The 15,986-nt window shown below is 36.4% G+C and overlaps 1 pseudogene; it reads left to right on the top strand.

Annotated features, from left to right (window-relative positions):
• The first annotated feature begins 9,269 nt into the window (after nucleotides 1-9,269).
• Nucleotides 9,270-9,368, top strand: LOC132275669 (small nucleolar RNA R71; annotated as a pseudogene).
• The last annotated feature ends 6,618 nt before the right edge of the window (nucleotides 9,369-15,986 follow it).

Genomic DNA, 15,986 nt, shown 5'->3' with positions numbered 1-15,986 from the left:
AATGCTATTTCTAACCTAAACCCTTATACACAACTTTAAAAATACTCACAAATGTTCCTGACTCACATACCTGTTTTAAATGATGTTCTCATCGGATCAAAGTATGCTCATGCATTGTAACACTTGTAATTTTGCTTCCGACACCGAGACTCAAAGTAAAATAAAAATTATAACTTGATTGGACACATTTTGACACCGAAATTTGTAAATTACAAAATTTATATCTCACACATGGTGTAACGACCTAAATCCGATGATCCAGATCACTAACCGAGTCCTTACCCAAACCCGAGGTCACATAAGGGTACTATGGTCATTTCGCGTCATTATAATAGTTCTAGAGTCTATAAGGGTATAATAGTCATTTACCATGGTTAAATAATGGTTTAGAACCCAAAAAGGCAAAATAGTCATTTAATACGTTCATTATAGCTTCTAAATTCATTAGAGGTAAAACTGTCATTTTCTATGGTCATTCTATGCTTTGGTTGAAGTCTGGGGTAATTAGGTAATTATATTGAAATCTGGGATCAAACAATAAATATCAGCTCATTTAACCGGGTACATGATTTCATCTAACCGATTAGATGGCTTAACCAGAGAGCATGTAAAAACTGAGGGACATCTAACCGGGTAGACGGGTGCATCTTACCGGGTGGATGACCCCATCAAACCAGTTAGATGGAGAAATCCATCTATCCCTTACACTACCCATACAACTAACCGGGTAGATAGGAGTATCTAATTGGTTAGATGGGCACCTAGAATCGTACTATAATTGTGAGATTGTATTCTTTATATTGAAGGACATTGTTATAAAGAGTAACAAGTTGTATAATGATTATTCAACATTCTTCATGCCATGGTAGTCATGAACTTAGGGCATGTATTGTTTTTCCAAAATTGGTTTGTGCATGGTAGATGGCTTTACATTGTATATATATGCTATGTTAATACATATATGTTGTTGCACAAATTGTTGATTTTGGAAACTTGGGATATCATTATTATGACTAAGGCTAGGGCATGGTTCTAGTATGGGGGATTGTCCCTCTACAAGTCTAGTGCGCACATAGGGAGGTTACCCATGGGCTAATAACCTAAAGTAACTATGGTGTCGGTTTGATTCGGCGTGCCGTTTGAGCGCGTCTGCTCGAATTTTACTTTTTCGGACCCGGTGGGGCCCGTTCGGGGCACTGTTTGAGTTTTTCTATAAATAGGGGGCCTTTAAGTGAAAAATTAGATTTTCGCTCTCTCTCTCCTCTCTCTTAGCCAGATCTAGAGGCAGCCATGGCTGCCATCTTCCCTCTCTTCTTTTGAGCTTCCTCCCCTCACTAAAAAGTGGTGATGCCTTTATGTTTATTGTTCCCCTCGGCGAGGCCTTCGATTCTAACCGATTGGAATCTCGTTTTGGTCATTTCTTGAGTTCGGGTTTGAAGTCAAGTTGTGTAATCTGAGAATGGGATTGGTACCATTGGAAAGCTGACTCAAAATACTTGAGTTTAGGCTTAAGAATCACCCTATTTGGAGCGGAAACGAAGAAGTTATGACCCTTTGAAGTTGGAAGATCAATGTTGAAACAAAATCTGGAAGCTGTGCATATGAAAGCTATTTAGGTTGACCGAAATGGAGTTTCGGTCGACCGAAATGGCCAAAAAATTTGCCTTTTTGCCTGTTGGGGGGTCGAATTTTGCATCGGCTATATTTTTAAGCCATGGACCATTGTTGCGTGTCTAAATAGGTAAGTTACATTTGCGTGCATAGTCGTTTCCGGGCAAAACCTCATCATTTATGTTTTGAGCCTCCTACGATTTCATTTTGCGTTTTTGTTGTATATTCTGATCTAGGGGTATTCTAGACTTTTCCAACCAATGGCTTGAGACTCAAAGGGGCATAATAGTCATTTACTTGTGTCATATAACAAATGAGATAAAGTTCAGGGCAATATAGTCATTCCCATGGTTAAAATATAATTATTGTATTTTTACTGGACCTTATAATGTGTAACAATACACTTGGGTGAGTGGTCAAAGGCAAAATAGGAAAATAAGTCACAAATGTTTACTACAGAGGAACCGGTCGATGTATGGGGAGTTACACGTCGACTGGTTGAGACATGCACAGTAGAAAAGTTCACAGCCAAGATACTGGTCGACGTGTGGGAAATTCACATCGACTGGTTCAGGTCATCAGGTCGACATATGGGATTTCACGTCGGCTAGTTGGGTTATCCACACTCAAAATGCCACTGTCCGAAGGAAAAACTGAGATACACCAACTTTGATAACCAATCACCCAACACCACCATACCTACGTACATATTTAAATACATTTCAACATCTAATACAATAACAACAACAACAATGTTAAAAAAATTCACAATACGTTACATAAAATACACCAAATGATTTAGTGTAATTAAATATAATTACATTTCCCCAATGGCCATATACAAAATAAATCTAAATATTTCACATAATGCAAAATGATACATTCTTCTAATCCAAACTAAGACTGTGGTGGATTGTCGCCCGCCACTTCTTTTCCCGAACCTAAAAATGTTAAAATAATGGGGTGAGCTAAACGCTCAGTAGGAAGTGTCTAAGATACACTTCTTATAACCCCATGAATCCACGTAAGGAATAGGTAAAAGGAAAAACTATATCTTATTGTTCCATGGATTCAAACATGTTTTAGAAGTTGCTTCTATATTAGGATTATGGACTTAGACTTGTTGTATATTCACTTGGTTATATTTGGAGCATTAAGTAACAAGTACTGTCATCATTTATCATTTAAATAACATTTTTTTTTATCAAATGCTCGGTGTGATGACATGTTTTCTGCACTTATATGCTTATGTGTTTAAAAGCATCATCGTTTGATACGTGCTTATGTGTTTAAGTACCTAGGAGTTTTCATTATCTGTTTAGCATGTTGTATATGCTTATCTGCTTATGCATGACTGTATGTTGTATACATTGACGTGGTGATTATTTGATGCATTCATTGAGCGAGTTGCATTCGATCATAATAACTTGTGTTATTATTGATCATTTAAATAACATGTTTTATTTAAATGTGTTATTTTTAAGAAAGAATGAAATTCAAATGAAATTCCCATGCCTTTGGAAAAGTGAGGACTTCTCCCAGATGAGCGCAGGAATGGAGATCTAGTATCCCTGATGTAAATAATATAAAGCCTGGAATATGCCCTCTCTCCTTTGAGTGCCATAACTGGTAGGGAAGGTATTGAGGTGAAACACGGAGTCGAAGAACCAGTACCGGGGATCTATCTCGACCCGGTCTAAAAATGTGTGCCCCTTATATGCCACCTGTGGTGATAATGTGGCAACCATGGTCTGTTTAGAAGGGAATGGTGGATGATCAGGGTAGAGAGGCTCCTAAGTATCCTCATCTAGTGGGGAAGTGATGGGCCACCGGTTGGCAGCAGTTATACCCGGTAAAGAAATGTCTATCTCCTGACCATCGATGGTGGTGTGCAGAAGAAGTCTGTCGTCCTCATCCATCCGGAGGTGCTGATAGAAGAGAACAACCAACTGGGGATTGACAATTGTGTCTGTAGGAGTCATAATGGCTACGCTACCCCGTCTCACAAACTCATCATAAGACCACTGTGTCTGGTCCAATGTAGAAAATATAGCTGTATCAAATCTATACTCGGTCTCCTGGGCTCTACTAGCATAAGACTCAGCGGGGACCTCTCTTACAATGGCATGCTCTGCATCCATGGAAGATGTATCAGAATGAACTGATGCCGAGGTGGAAGAAGATGAAGAAGAAGACTTTACAACTAGAGGTGCAGGCTGTGGCACTGGAGGAACTCGTTTCCTGGCAAGAGTCTTTCTTCGATGCTGCATCTGCAAAACAATTGTAAATCAATGGTTAAGTTTAGGATAAGGTAAGCAACTGATAAGAAAACACAAAGCATGCCTGAATCAAGTAAGACTAGATAGGGTAAACAAATAGGATCATGCTTATGCAAGAAATGAATAAGAAAGCTTCAGCATCATTATTCAACATGTCTCATCTAAAGAAAACAAATCAGATATGTAAAGATGGCATAGAGGATAGAAAAGTCACATATAGAAACCGTCTGAGCAAAAACATGATCAACAGGACAAATATAGGCTATGATGTGTATAGATAATGCAAAGTACATTCACAAACCTAAAAGTCAAGTAGATGTTGCAATGATATGACAAGTAAACTTCAAGATGACATCGTATCAATTCCTAGCAAGAATGTCTACAAGTGCAATAATGGAGATCAAGTGCAGTGAGCAGGATAATATGGAGTGTATAAGCATGACAAATGTCAACCTAGGACTCAAGAAATAGGCAAGTCATGCAATAAAGACTAAGTGAAATGCACGGTTGCAAAACACAGTAATCCAAAGTATGTTATGACAAGCAAGTTCAAGAAAGAATCCTGGACATGGTATGCAAATATCTAACATGTATGTGAATGAAGCACAAGTAAGAACAACTCCAGACAAAGAAATATCTTATACTGGAATGCAATAATATCAAAGTCCTAAAATCACTTATGGCTCGTGACCTCTTCTAATGCTCAAATGAAGCAGAGAATGGATAGGTATGAGAATACAAGAAGCTTACCATCTGGATGTCAAAATCTGGACCGGAAAGAATCTCGGTTGTTAAAAATAGATCACAAGTGGAAGATATGAAGTAAATGGCAATGAAATAGATATACATCAATATAAAAAAAACACAGTCCTAACTTGGTTCACATTTTAGTTCAAAATCTTAACTAAGGACAAAGAACAAATACAACATCTAAATCATGCATTTGAAATTCCAAGAAGCCATAAGACACCCCTAAACTTAGTCTGAAACCTTATTTGGTATGTCTCAAAGCCAATAAGAACACGAAAATAAAATTCATGATAAAGAATGCCAAGGGACATCAAACTGGTGCCCTAGTATGACAAGAATCAAGAATTGGGCACATACAAGATCAAAGGAACTTAGAACATGCAAATGGATGCAAAGGAATCAAATGGAACAAGCTTGAACTCCATCAAGGGCAGTTTGGTCAACTTTGGAATTTTTTAACACTTTTGGGGCAAAATTAGAATTTTTGAAAACTTTGGGTTCAAGACATTCAATTGCATTGTAGAAAAGCTGCATGACAAGAATCATGCAATGAATGATCAACTGTAGAAGAAATGATGCAACTCAACTTCACATTTTCAAACAAAGTTCAAAAATTTTCTTTTGTTTTTTGAAAAAACATTTGAACCCCAACATGTGTGATCACAAAGCATTTCAACAATTAGAGATCATTTTACTAAAATAATGCACTTAGTCCACTCAAAATTTTGGAAAGAAGTCCATTTGAAACATTTTATGTATTGAAGACAAGACTTAGCATTTCTAGTTCCAAAGCACGAAATCGAATCAAGTCATGTTTAGAAGCAATATAGACAACTTGGAACACATCCATGCATCATACTTAAGATAAGTTGAGACAAGATGGAACTATGCTCACACAATTTAAACTTTCAAAGCCATTTGAAAATCAACATCAACTTTTCAACTTGGAAAACATTTGAACATTTGCTTCATTTTCTTTCCAAAATCAACTTGTAAAATCCTTTCAAATTCCAACTCAAAATTCAACAATCAAATCTCATGCCGTTTTGAATCTAAGTGTGGAAATTTTTCGAAAATCTGGCATGGTTTCCCCTTAAAAATGCACATCCCAAAAATTTTTCAACACAAGAATTTAGCAATTCAATCAACTTCAACAATTAAGAGGGACACCGCCCACAACCAAACCATAAATCCAATGAAATTTTGCCCATTCTCCTTCTATCAACTACAATCAACCACATTCATCTCCACAATTTATTTCAAGTGTTCTCAACAACATTCAAGTATATCAAAGGTTAGTTCAAGTGAAATGTCTCCATAATTTTTAAAACTATTGGCACAAGATTATTATTATTATTATTATTTTCTTAGTTTTGTTATTTTCTAATTTTTTTTTTTGTTTTGCTTTTAGATTTTAATCTATACAGGAATAGATACAAGATGAAAATTAAAAATGCAAACTGTAATGCAAAAATAAAATGAAAACAAGAAGCAAAATAGAACGAAAATAAAAAAAAAAATAAAACAATGCAAAAAAAATGTAAACTCAACAATTTGGAACTCACTCGACAATCTAGAAAATAGAGAAGAGTGGAGGAAGAGATCGGGATAAAAACTGGAATTTTTCAAGCTCACCGGCGCTGGAGAAGATGACTGGAGCTCACCGAAGCTTGCCGAAAAATACAGGTGGTTGCCGGAGCTAGTTTCGAACCCTCTTTGGCCTAAATCGGCCGGAGGTGATGGATTTGATGAAAAATAGAGAGATTGGAGCTTGGGAGAACCGGTTTTGGCCACTTGTAGGCCAAAACTCGTCGGCGACTATGGAGGCTCGGAATGAGAAGCTTTGGCTTCTCTTTGGTGCTTGCTGGAGGTGAGAGAAGGGAGGAGAGGTAATGTGAGGGAGTTAGGTTGAGAGAGATTAGAGAGAATGAGATGGGAGAGTAATGGATTTTGGGAGGGAGAGAGATGAAATGGTGGCGGCTTAGGGTTAGGGTTTGAGTGAAAGAGGGGGAAGAAGATGAATAGGAGAAGGAAAAAAAAGAAAAAGAAAAAGAAAAGAAAAAGGAAAGAAAAGAGATTTCTGAAAATTTCAAATCTCGTATTTTCGATCGATCAAAGTAATTGGATCGATCAAACACTTAACTTCGATCGATCCAACTTGCATTTCAATCGATTGAACCTGCCTTCGATCGATCGAAGTGGAAATTAAAAAATCCTCAAATTAAATGGTTCGATCGATCGAAGTGGGACTTTGATGAATCGAACATAAGTTCGATCGATCGAAATGTCCCTGGCAATACTTAAAATGCAGAGAATGGCTCTTAAGCCGGATTTTTCAATTTAATTCATATCTAGACAACGCAAGAACATAAAAAAAAAAATAAAAAAAAAAAATAGAAATAAGGGAGGAATAGGGTTGCCAAACCCTACGAAATGCACTAGTCTTTAATGTCTCTAGCAAGACATTAGGCTCTTTTAGCCTGAATCAAAAATCTTGTTTGACATCCCTTCCTTAACGGGGTGAATGACATTTTGAATCCTACCCAACAAATGGCTCTCTAAAGAACTTGTTGGGTTTGAATCAAAAGAGATTGATTGTCCTTTGTCAATGCAACTTTTGGGCTTCCATGCCCTTTCAAACTTTGTTTTCAAATCAACATTCTTTGAAATTTTTTTGGAAAATGAACTTTTGGAACTTCTAATTTCAAGCAAAGATTTAACTTTATCAAATTCATTTTCAAAACACTTCTCTACAACACATACTTCTTCATGCTTGTCATTCAAACTTGGGGTTGGATTAAATATATTCAATTTCACCTTCATATGCACAAATGAAATTTTCATTATCCTCATCCTACAATTAATGTTGGCATTTGCTGTTGCCAAGAATGGACGACCAAGGATAACGGGAATTTGGATCTTAGGATTTGGGATCGGTTCCATTTCAATGACAATGAAATCGATTGGGGAAAATAATTTATCAATTTTAATCAAGACATCCTCAATGATACCCTGGAGCTTTTTGATGGATCGGTCGGCAAGTTGCAATACTACCGACTTCGGTTTCAAGTTTCCTAAGCCCAATTTGACATACACCAAATATGGAAGAAGGTTAACACTTACTCCTAAATCTAGAAGAGCTCGATTAATGATATGGTCACCAATGATGCAAGAAGTAGTAGGTGAACCGGGGTCTTTAAATTTAAGGAGAATGTTATGTTGCAAAATGGAGTTTACTTGCTCGGTCAAGACCACTTTCTTTGATGCTTGACTTTTGTTCTTCCTCTTTTGGGTGCAAAGATCTTTTAAAAACTTGGCATAAGCCGAAATTTGCTTAATTGCATCCAAAAGTGGAAGATTGATTTTCAGTTGCCTAAAAACTTCAATTATTTCATTCACTTTGGTCATTTGCTTTTCAAGAGAAATGGATCCTTTTAAGGCATCCAGAAATGGAGCATTTGGCTCAAAAACCTTTTCAAAATCTTTCTTCAAAGCATCTTCAACATAAGACTTTTTTAAATCATCACAAGAATTTTTCAAATCATTTTTTAAAGTTTTTTCAACATAAGAATCTTTCACATGTAATGAAGGAGGAACAAAATGTGAATTATAATGGGTGTTAACTTTTGGTTGCACCGGTTCACTCTCTTCATTAAGAATACCAACTTGGTTATTAACAATTTTTCCACTCCTCAAGGTTGTCACCGTATTAACATGTTCAATTGTGTGACCTTCTGATGAGGAATTGGTCTCCACCACAAATTGTTGCTTTGGTGGGGCATTTAATGGCATCTTTCCTTTCTCTCTAGCATTTAAGGTACTAGCTATTTACCCGATTTGGATTTCTAGCTTAGCAATGGATTGAGAATGTGAATGAAGCAATTGAGTATTGGCCTCCAAAGTACCTAAAGCGGTCAACACTTTTTCCTCAAAAGTGGGACTCCTAGAATTTCCTTCGGAGTAAGATGATTGATTAGGAAAATGAGAGTTAGAGAATTGATTTCCATGTGAGTGAAAAGAAGATCTATAACCTTGGGAACCTTGGCCTTGCATTGGAGAATATAGTTTCCTTGAAAACCACCTTGGGGAGGGTTTGAGCCTTCCCCTTGGCTTTTCCAAGAGAAGTTTGGATTGGTCCTCCATCCGGGATTATAATGTGAGCCATAGGGATTATTCCCTTGGTGAACAAAAGTGGCATTTACTTGTTCTTGGTGATCATTTTGCACATGTTCATGAGGACAATTGGAAGTACAATGTAAAACACTAGAACAAGTCATGTATGTCTCATTAGAATTATGATGATGATGAATAAGGGAGGAAGACATTTGATTTTCCGAATTGAGGTTGATCAAGAATTGATCAAACCTTTGAGATAATGATTTCATTTCAGCGGCTATGTCATTGGAATTGTCAACTTGATACAAGCCAACATTCTTCCTTCCACCTAAGTTTCTACCATTTTTGGAAGATAAGGATCTATGTATTGAATTTTCACTCATACTTTCATAAAGATGCCACACATCATCCTCATGCTTATCAAGATAAGAACCACCCATAGATCCATCAACCATACCCTTGTGACTATCCGGCAAACTTTCAAAGAAGTATTGAACTAATTTCCACTTAGGCATGTCATGATGTGGACACTTCCTAGGTAAATCATTGAATCTTTCCCATGCCTCATGAAATAATTCCCCATCCCCTTGAGAAAATTCTCTAATTGTAGTTCTCATGGCATTAGTCTTAGAAACCGGATAGTACTTTTTCAAGAACTCTTGTTGCATTTCCACCTAAGAAGTTATCGAAAAAGGCCTAAGATTGTTGAACCAATATTTTGCCTTGTCCTTAAGGGTAAAAGGAAAAAGTTTAAGCCTTAAAACCTCTTCCGATATGTCTGTGTATCTCACGGTGGAACATACTTAAAAAAACTCATCCAAATGCTTGTAAGGTTCTTCACTTAGAAGTGCATGATAGTTAGGAAGCATTTGAATGGTTTGCGGTTTAATCTCATAATGATGTGCTCTAAATGGGGGCAATTGAATGTAAGTGGGTGCATTATATTCATTAGGAACTTAATGGTCTCTTAAAGCAAGAGGAGGATTCACAATTGGTGGTGCAACATAAACACCTTGATTCCTTTGAATAATGGGAGATTGTGGAGCAAAAATAGTCTGAGGCATTCCTAATGGAACTTGGCCTTGTTGTGGAAGAAATGGTCTTGGCATGCCTAAAGGTACTTGAATATTATCATGATGTTTATTAGGGTATAGAATATCTTGTTGGTCTATATGACCAAGGTCCTCCACATGGTCCTCATTTTGCTCTTCCATTGATGAAATTGAGTTAATTAATCTACTTCTTCCCTTAGAATTATAAACAATGGATTCAAGATTCAAATTAAATGGGACAAGAGTAGGATTTAGTGATCTACGACCATGCATGCACAAACAAGACCAAAAATAAGTAACAAACACTTCACCTTCACAACAAAACAATAATTAACAAACCTCCTCTACATACATTGATCCCATACTCTTATGCTTTCAACAATATGCAAGAAAAATTAAATTTCCTCCATGCAGGCTCACGATCTATCTAAGAAATAAAAAACATGCCTCCACGTGGGCTCACGATTTAACTAGAGATTGAGTTTAGAAAAGCTCACAAAGGGTCATTAAGCAACTTCAAATGATTTTTTAGTTTTTTTCTTTCTTTGCCTTGCTTGCTTTGCAAAATTTTTATTTTTGAGCTTTTTATGCTTTTTGCTTAGCTTCACTTGGGTTCTTTGCTTCTTTGCTTTTTAATTTTCCTTTGCTTTGCTCTCTTGGCTTAATGCACCTAGCCAAACAAGAACAAACACAATAAGTAAAAAAAATAAAATAAAAATAAAAACAAGATCAAAAGAGTATTAATTCCTAATTAATTTCCAAACACGACGGTGCCAATCCCCGGCAACGGCGCCAAAACTTGGTTATTCTGGATTCAAGTTTATAAATTTATAGAGAACCACAACTAACTCTAACTAAAAATATAGCTAGGTTGAGTGGGGATCGTCCCAAGGGAAAGGAGGTGTGTTTGTGACGGAAATTAATGTCGGATTAGTAGGTCGAGTGATTAAAGATTGGTTGCGCTTGGTTAATTAAACTACAATGCAATTAAAATTAATGCAAGTAAAAGAGAGCAATCTAGAAAGTAGAGGAAAGATATAGGAGAGAGGACTAGGGCTTTAGAGTTCACCACTAAGCTTGACTTCACTACGCACTAGCAATTGTATATTAATGGGGAAATAAATTGTAACTTGGATGTGTGTGAGACATCTATTGATACTAAGCATGGATGGCAAATAAGTATAGATTGTCTAGCCAATTTAATGAAAAGCACAACCTATCAAATGAGACCAATTTCCATTCAATAAAACCATAATTAATGCACACACAATTATCTAGAGGCATACATTTTTTGCATTCATAAGTATGGAACATCAAGAAACAAGAATAGATTGTCCACCTATCTAAGAATTTAAAGCAACTACACTACATCTAGGCTGGAGATATGAATTTAAACTAATTAAACTAACGGTGTGGCATAATCCATCAAGAAACAAGTGTGAACCATTAAATAAATGACAAGAATGTTCAATTAAGCACTATGTTTTGATCATCTCTAGATTAACATCGTCAACACACATAGACATGCATTAATTCCATTAAATCTAGAGAAAAGCACATGAATCATCCATTTTAGCATACATAGACATATGGTTAGAGATAGAGAATCAATTGAAAGCATTAAAATCCATACACATTAAGTAGAAACCACAAGATATATATTAATCCAAGATCAAAACATTTGCTACAATTAAATCCCCAAAAATATACAAAAGACTAGGTCTAGGAAGCAAACTTAGGGGCTATCTGTAGCCCCAAGAGAAGGATTTAGCCACTCATGGTAGTGGACATGGAACCCTTAAAGGCTACCTTGGAGGTTGGCATCATCATCTTCATCCTTGCTTTCTTCCAAAAATCCTAGTTCTAGAAAGCAAAATTTTTCTATTCTATAATTGGTTATGAAAACTTCTCTACCTCTTATAATTCTTGTTCAATAATATCAATTACAGTCCTTTGAGTAAGGACCAAGTCAGAATAATAACATCTGATTGGAGGAAATTCGTAACTATGCATAGTAGTTAGAAAATAGCGTGCTCGGGAATTAGACAGCTCACTGCCAGCAGTATTTTCGATTTGATCAAAGATATTCGATCGATTGAACATTAGAGCTTCGATCGATCGAAGCTGACATGGCACCAAAATATCTTCCAGAGTCTATCCCATTGGCTGAGCTAGCACCATATTCATTTCGATCGATCGGAGACCATTTTGATCGATCGAAGTTCCCTTTCGATCGATTGAAGTTGCCCTGGTGCATTTTTCTTAGCTTCTTTCCAACTTTGCTCCTTAGCTCCAAAAATGATCTAAATGGCTCTTGTTAGCCTGTTTGAATATTATTCACCTGAAATAGGCAATAACACAAATAAGTATCTAAGACATGAAAATAAGATAGATGATTGGACTAGAATACTCTCGCTTAGGTGCTAAAATGCGTCACATTTGAGCGCTCATCAGTTATGAAATATTTTATATGACGAGTATGACTATGTGCTAAGTACCACACATGCTTATGTGTTATAAGTGTGTCATACTGACTTAAATAATCTATGAGTAAGCGCTATGTTTTTAGTATGTAACTGTATAGCATGTGCGTTTCTTTGTTGTATTAATTCTGTGAGTTGTCACCTACAACTGGGGAAGGTATCAGCATTGTGAGCAGGGGTAATGTGAATAACACGATCTTTTGAGTCCGGTTTGATGTGGACGCGTTGTTTCATTAGAAGTCTTTTCCCTAGAGACTAGTAACGGTGAAAGGGTTTGATTTTAGGTGTCTTTTGGGATGGAAGTCCTCATTTTCTTGCATGGGCGAGAGTTTATGTTGTGTTTCCTCGGTATAGTGAGTGGACACTTGGGATGATGGGCTAGTAGGGTATGGTGTGTGAGTTATGGGTTCCTTTTATATGAGCAGAGTTGATTGAGGACGAAATCTTTTAAGGAGGAGAGAATGTAATGTTTTTAATTTTCGTCATTTTTTATTTTCTGGAATTTTTTGAGGGTATTTTCATATTTTCTTGTTTTGCGTGTCGGACACCGTGGAGTGTGCCGGATGTGTTCAAGAGTTGGTTGGGGCATTTCTTTGAGTTTAGAACTCTTGGAAATGCAAAGGTTGCCATTTCGACATTTTTCTGTTTTTCGAGCCGGATGGTCCCGGTTAGGACCTGCTATCGAGGTTTTTGTATACGGGAATTATATCATGGGTCCATTTCATACCATGCATAATTACTTTTGTGCATAAGTTAAATTTTTTAAATGTCAATTAGTGACTATGATATATATATATTAGTGTATATGCATTTTGTGGTGGCAAAATTAAATTAAAAAAGATATTTTTTTCATTGGTGGGACCCACCACCAATTGTTACAACTTTTAATGGCCAAGAGGCCATTTTGGCCTCACATTTCTTCTCTTTCCTGTAACTCTTTCCCTCATTCTCTTTCTCACTTTTTCTTTTTCTTTTGAGCAAATTTCAAGCTTCAATTACTCTTCAACTATGGGGAAATTGTTGGTGCCGTTTGCGGCAAGTTAGAGAGTGTGTCGAGATCTTAGATTTGGTAGAAATTAATTTATGAATTAATTGAATTGGGTCCATGGACTGGGCCAATTATTAATTCATTGTAGCCAATAAAATAATAGGCCCAAAGGATTCTCACTTATAGCCCAACTTGATATTGGAATCATATTAGATTTGAGACATGTGAATTAGAGATTGAGAAGGATTTATTGTTTCCTTTTCCTTATCTTTATGTTGCCTATATATATACATGGTCTATGTATATTTTAGGGGTGATTTTTATGAGAAGGAAAAAAGAATATATTTTCTCTCTCTAGAAAATTAGGGTTTATATTCTCATCTAATGACGGCTCCCACAAGCCTAGTTTTCCAAGGTCATTCATGGAGGCTTATGAGTGATTCCTAAAGGCAAAACAATTACCAAGGAGATGGAGATCCAAGGAGAAGGCATCTCACTAAGTTCGATCGATCTCACAGAGATCGATCTCACATTTTTGTGATCGATCGAACTTCACAGATTTGCATCCCACACTTCACACACTCTCTTTTGTGATTCCATACTATCTCATACATGCCCAATGCCTGTGTTTTCCACATTTGATGCATTCCATACTTATATTGTTTAGCATTCTTCACTAAATGTCATTGTTTATTTAGCCCCATCATCACCTGCATAGATTCATGATTTTGTGTTGTCCATCTTATTTGACATACATGTTTCTATATACTGTTTTTCAATTCTTAATGCCAATACTAACTTATATTGCAAGTGTTTTTCTTTTTATTTTGCAAGCCATGGCTAGGGTCAAGACTGTTGCCCGTGGACATTATCATCGTCGAGTTAGGCCCAGATTAGAGGGGCTAGGTGCTCCTTCAATTCGCGGACGGACAACGCCGTTTCATGATTATGCTCAAAACCATCTTTGAGAACTTGGCTTCGGGAACGATTTGCCATTCAGCCCAATTTGGGGTTGGAGATGCATTAGAAGGGCCCTCGGACGATCAAGCACGCTTGGAGGCCACTCTAGAAGCCATTGGATGGAAAAGAAATGGTTCAGACCTTTTAACGAACACCTGGTGTGCAGTAAGAAAGAAAGATAGATTATTTGCAAAGTAGTTAGAGTAGGTAGGTGAATAGTCCATGCTAACCGCAGATAGGTTATAGGTAACTAAATTTTATAAAACATCTTTCTTTAAAACCTGAATTGAAAGAATGTTATTGAGTTCAATTCATTTAAAAGCATAATTTGTTAAATCTCCAGAGTTGACACAATTAACCATAGTATGATGATTGTGGTGAAGTTAAATCCATAAGATTTTTTTCTCTGATCACTTGGTTTAATATTTCATTTTAATTTTAGTTTGTTTTTAATCGTGACAATCAGGAAAACTTTTCAACCAGTTATTTGTAAACCATTAGGACTAAATTAAAGACTGAACATAAATCCTTATCTCCCTACACGGAGTCGTTCTATTACAAGTAGTAAAATTAGACACAACACTTTCTGTAATAGAAAGTGAAAACGACTCGCTCAATAACCAAATAATATATATATATATATATATATATATATATATATATATATATATATATATGTATGTATGGCATGACATATTCATGCATAAGCATTGGGAGAAAAATGGGAATGATTTGTTTAAAATGAAAAAGGGAAATTTTGGGAAGAATTTTGATTAAATTGTTTTGAGAAAACCCAGTCGCCGCAAAGTCACCAAAGGGTCGGTGTGTTAATGTAACCTAGAGAGAACTATGGGAAACATCCTAGCATGATTAAGCTATCTGGGCCCCAAATGACGCTGCGGGGGTACCAAGGGTTAGGGACAGTAGCCAATCCTTCTCTCGTGTCGTTGTGGAGTCACCAACGGACGGGTTATATTAACAGTTTGAAAAGTGATGGATTTGGATTTTTGAAAATGGGGAGTGACATACATGGCATTGCATATCATGGCACGGCATTGTTTAATTAGAAATTTAGAATTAATGTTATATTCTTTCCTAACATAGCAAGACCCCTATCTTCTATTCTTATTCATTATTTAGATTCACGGGGCTACAAGAGGTGTGACTTAGGCACCACCTACTGAGCAATTGCTCACCCCTTTTTATTTAATTTTTTTTAGGACACGGAAAAGAAATAATGGACGACAATCCATTATCAATTCAAATGATGACATTTTATTTGCCTTTGTAGTAACATTTTTTTCATTCAGTCTTAGTTTGGATTAGAAGAATGTATCATTTTGCATTATGTGGAATTTTTGATATAAGCATATGTTTTGGTGCCATTGTTGGGGATTGGCACTGTCGTGTTTGGAAATTAATTAGGAATTAGTACTCTTTTGATCTTATTTTTATTTTTATTTTATTTTGGTTACTTATTGCGTTTGTTCTTGATTGACTAGGTGCATTAAGCCAAGAAGGTGAAGCAAAGGGAGCAAAAGATGCAAGGAAGCCAAGTGAAGCTAAGTAAGAGCATAAAAAGCTCAAAAATAAAAAAAATTGCATAGGAAACAAGGCAAAGAAAAAAAATTGAAAAACAACTTAAAGTTGCTTAGGGACCCTTTGTGAGCTTTTCTAAACTCAATCTCTAGTTAAATCGTCAGCCCCTGTGGAGGCAAGTTTTACATTTCTTAGATAGTCGTGAGCC

This window comes from Cornus florida, unplaced genomic scaffold (genome assembly GCF_030987335.1).
Source record: "Cornus florida cultivar Cherokee Brave unplaced genomic scaffold, ASM3098733v1 CherokeeBrave_3.0.0_Hap2_Chr09, whole genome shotgun sequence".
Taxonomy (NCBI): domain Eukaryota; kingdom Viridiplantae; phylum Streptophyta; class Magnoliopsida; order Cornales; family Cornaceae; genus Cornus; species Cornus florida.
Note: the sequence above shows the minus strand (reverse complement) of the source record. Positions and strands in the feature narration are given on the sequence as shown.